Source organism: Heterodontus francisci, unplaced genomic scaffold (genome assembly GCF_036365525.1).
Source record: "Heterodontus francisci isolate sHetFra1 unplaced genomic scaffold, sHetFra1.hap1 HAP1_SCAFFOLD_102, whole genome shotgun sequence".
NCBI classification, from domain to species: Eukaryota; Metazoa; Chordata; class Chondrichthyes; order Heterodontiformes; family Heterodontidae; genus Heterodontus; species Heterodontus francisci.
Genome location: NW_027140380.1, coordinates 5,437,960 through 5,441,828, shown reverse-complemented (window position 1 = coordinate 5,441,828; position 3,869 = coordinate 5,437,960). Strand labels below are relative to the sequence as shown.

Sequence of the window (3,869 nt, the reverse complement as noted above, 5' to 3'; positions counted from 1 at the left end):
TCAAGTTTGGGTCAGGTTTCATTTGCAGACCTGAGCACGCCTCTAGTTACTGCTGCAACTTTATTTTCCCACTTGACGATTTGCATATTTTGTTCATTTCAATGTTGTCGACAAGCTCTTTGAACCCAGTTCCCCGGCCCTCAAGCAGGCTCAGTATGGAAATCGATTCCGCTTTCTGGAAGGCTGAAACCAATCGATGACTTTCAACTAAAAATAGCAACAGAGAAAGGGTCATTTAGGATTCGAACTCAGGAACTCTCACACGTTAATTATTTATACACCCAAAGCAAGAATCATACCCCTAAACCAATGAGTCGCTGTCGGTGAAGTTTATTTTCCCTCCTGTGGAATTTCACTGGCACCCACAGCCGATCATCCATTTTTTTCTGATCAAAGCAACATCCTGCAAAGCTGAAATAAAAACAGAAAGTGCAGGAAATGCTCAGCACCTCGGGCAGCATCTGTGGAGAGAGAAACAGAGTTAACATTTCAGGGTTTTCACCTTTTGTTTGAGCCATCTTTTCAGACTGCTTCTGTCCATCCAATCTCACTTTTTATTCTATCCACATTCAAAAGGTGATGCAGTGGTGAGCACTGCAATCTCACAACTCCAATGACCCAGGTTTAGTTCTGAGTACTGCTTGTGTGGAGTTTGCAAGTGGTACTTTATCAAATAAACAACACCCACTGCATTCCCTTCATCAACTTTCTCAGATAGTTTATCACAAAATGCAGTTAGATTTGTCAAGCATGAACTTCCACTTATAAATCCATGCCCACTCTCCTTAATTAACTCAAACCTCTCCAAATGACTTGATTTTTTTCCCTGACCTGTTGGTCTCGTGCTGACAGCAAGCTCACCATAGAGCATGTATTTGGCAATGTGACCGTCATTCATTTGACCCAGTCAACAGAGCCACCACTGACTCAAGAGGGCAAACATGCTGCGGATCCCTGCACGCTGGTGTACTTCCGCATTCGGCACTCTGTCCTGCCAGGAGATGCCCAATATCCATCTGAGGCAGTGGAGGTGGAAGCTGTTCAGCTGCTTTTCTTGGCTTGCATAAGTTGTTGATGCTTCTCTACTATAAAGGAGGGTGCTGAGAACACAAGCCGAGTACACGTGGAGCTTTGTATTTATGGTCAGTTTGCTGTCGGTTTACACTTGTATTCTCAACTTTGACATGACAGCTGCAGCATTGGAAATCCTGGTGCTGATTTCAGTATCAAGGGACAGATTTCTGGTGATTGTTGATCCAAGGTATGTGAAGCTGTTGACAACCTCCAAAGTGATGTTGTCGATGTTGATGGAAGGTGGAGTCTCGACATCCTGGCGCATAATTTTCATCTTCCTGAGGCTGATCGTCAGTCCAAACTCCTTGCAGGCCAGGGAAAACCGATATACAAGCTGCTGTAAGTGAACTTCATTATGGGATGTCAGCACAGCGTCATCAGCAAACAGCAACTCACAGACTAGGAATTTACCCACTTTGGTCTTGGCGCACAGTCTTGCCAAGTTGAACAGCTTGTCGTCAGCTCTGATGTGCAGGTGCACTCGCCCATCTGAGTACAGAAAGCGTACAATAGCAGCATGGAGAAGAATACGCCAATTATAAAGGATGTGATAAGTAGACAGTTAGAAAATAATGATTTGATTGGGCAGAGTCAACATAGATTTATGAAAAGAAAAACAGGTTTGAAAAACCTGTTGAGTTTTTTGAGGATGTTACCTGCAGAACAGATAAAGGAGAACCTGCGGATGTGTGGTATTTGCATTTTCCTTTGGTAAGGTCCCACACAGGAGGTCAGTAAACAAAGTTAGAGCATGTAGGATTGGGGATAATACACTGGTATGGATTGAGAATTGGTTAACAGACCGAAAACAGAGAGCAGGAATAACGGGTCCTTCTCAGGATGGCAGGCTGTTACTATTGGGGTACTGCAAGGATCAGTGTTGGAGCCACAGCTGTTAACAACCGAAATAAATGATTTGGATGTGGGGATTAAATGTAATATTTCCAAGTTTGCAGATGACACAAAGCTCGGTGAAGTGTGAGTTGTGAGGAGGATGTAGAGAGGCTTCCAGGGGACCTGGAGCAGCTCAGTGAATGGGCAAGAACATGGAATATAATGTGAATAAGTGTGAAGTTATCCACTTTGGTAGAATAAACAGAAAGACAGAGTATTTCTTAAATGGTGAGAGGTCGGGAAGTGTTGATGTCCAAAGGGACCTGGGTGTCCTTGTTCCTGAGACACTAAAAGCTCTTGTGCAGGTGCAGCAATCAATTAGGAAGGCAAATAGTATGTTGGCTTTCACACGAGGGGTCATGAGTACAGGAGTAAAGATGTCTTGTTGCAATTGTATAGAGCCTTGGTGAAACCGCGCTGGAGTATTGTGAATAGTTTGGTTTCCTCATCTCAGGAAGGATATTCTTGCCATAGAGGGAGTGAAACAGAGGGTCACCAGACTAATCCCTGGGATGGTGGGATTGCCTCATGAGGAAACTGGGCCTGTATTCCTTAAACTTTCGAAGAATGAGAGGTGATCTCATTGAAACTAACAAAATTCTTACAGGGCGTGATAGTGTGGGTGTCGACAGGATGTTTGCCCTGGTTGGTGAGTCTAAGACCAGGGGACATAGACTCAGAATAAGGAGTAGGCCATTTAAAACTGAGATAGGGTTGAATTTCTACACTCAGACGGTGGTGAGTCATTGGAGTTCTGTACCCCAGAGAGCTGTGGCAGCTCAATCATTGAGCATGTTCAAGACAGAAATTGATAGAAATCTTGATACTCATGACATCAAGGGATATGGGGATAGCAGGGGAAAGGGGCATTGAGGTAGATAATCAGCCATGATCTAATTGAATGGTAGAGCAGGCTCAACGGGCTGAATGGCCTCCTCCGATGTTCCTCTGTTCCTAAGAGAGTTGGCACCAGCGCGCAGCCCTGCTTTACCCCACTGCTGATCTTGAAAGTGTCTGATGTTGCTCCATTGTAACTGATGGAACTGTGCATGTTCTCGTGGAAAGAAGAAATGACGCCCAAGTGTTCAGGAGGGCAGGCAATGTTCCATCGCAGTTTGAAGAATCCGCCTCTGCTAACAAGATCAAAGGCCTTGGTGATGTCTTCCAGCACATGTATGCCTCTGTGGTGCAATGGATAGCGTGTTGGACTTTTAAATAATGATTAAAAAAAAATATTCAAAGGTTGTGGGTTCAAATCCCACCAGAGTCAGATTTTGGACCAGAGACAGAGGAACACGACGGAACAGAGAGTTCAGAAATGCGTCAAAAGCACAGACTCTGAGACAGAGCAAGAGAGAGAGAAGCACAGCAAGAGTGACATCACAATGGAGAGTGAGAGCAGGGAAACAGAGAGCTGCTGGGGTGAGTTTGCAGTATTTGGTTCTTGCTTCGGTGCAGTGGAAGGAGCTGTTTGGTGAGGATCTGGTAAGCTGTGACATCACAGGCAGGCAGGTAGTTGATTGGTTTGGAAGAAGCTACCTGTTTGATGAGTATCTGGTAAGTGATTAAGATCCATTTTAGTCCTAACGTTTAAAATAGTAAACAAACTAGTAATAAGCTTAATAAAATAGACAGTAAAATAAATAATTGCATCAAATATTTAAGTAGTTAATTGAAACACGTTAAGGATGACAGGACAGGTGATGTGTCACAGCTGCAGCATGTGGGAGTTCCTGGATGCCAGTGTGATCCAGGGCAAACACGGCTGCAGTAAGTGTTTGCGGCTCAAAGAGGGAGAAAAAAGGAATGTAGTGGTAGTAGGGGACAGTATAGTAAGGTGGATTGATTCTGTTCTCTGCAGCAAAGAGCAAGCGTCCAGACGGCTGTGTTGCCTGCCGGTG

The 3,869-nt window shown here is 44.5% G+C and overlaps 1 non-coding gene across 1 annotated transcript; it reads left to right on the top strand.

The window, feature by feature from the left end:
- The first annotated feature begins 3,145 nt into the window (after positions 1-3,145).
- On the top strand, positions 3,146-3,238 carry trnak-uuu (transfer RNA lysine (anticodon UUU)). Its single transcript has 2 exons — positions 3,146-3,182; positions 3,203-3,238. It is a non-coding gene; the product is annotated as a tRNA-Lys (tRNA).
- Positions 3,239-3,869: the final 631 nt, after the last annotated feature.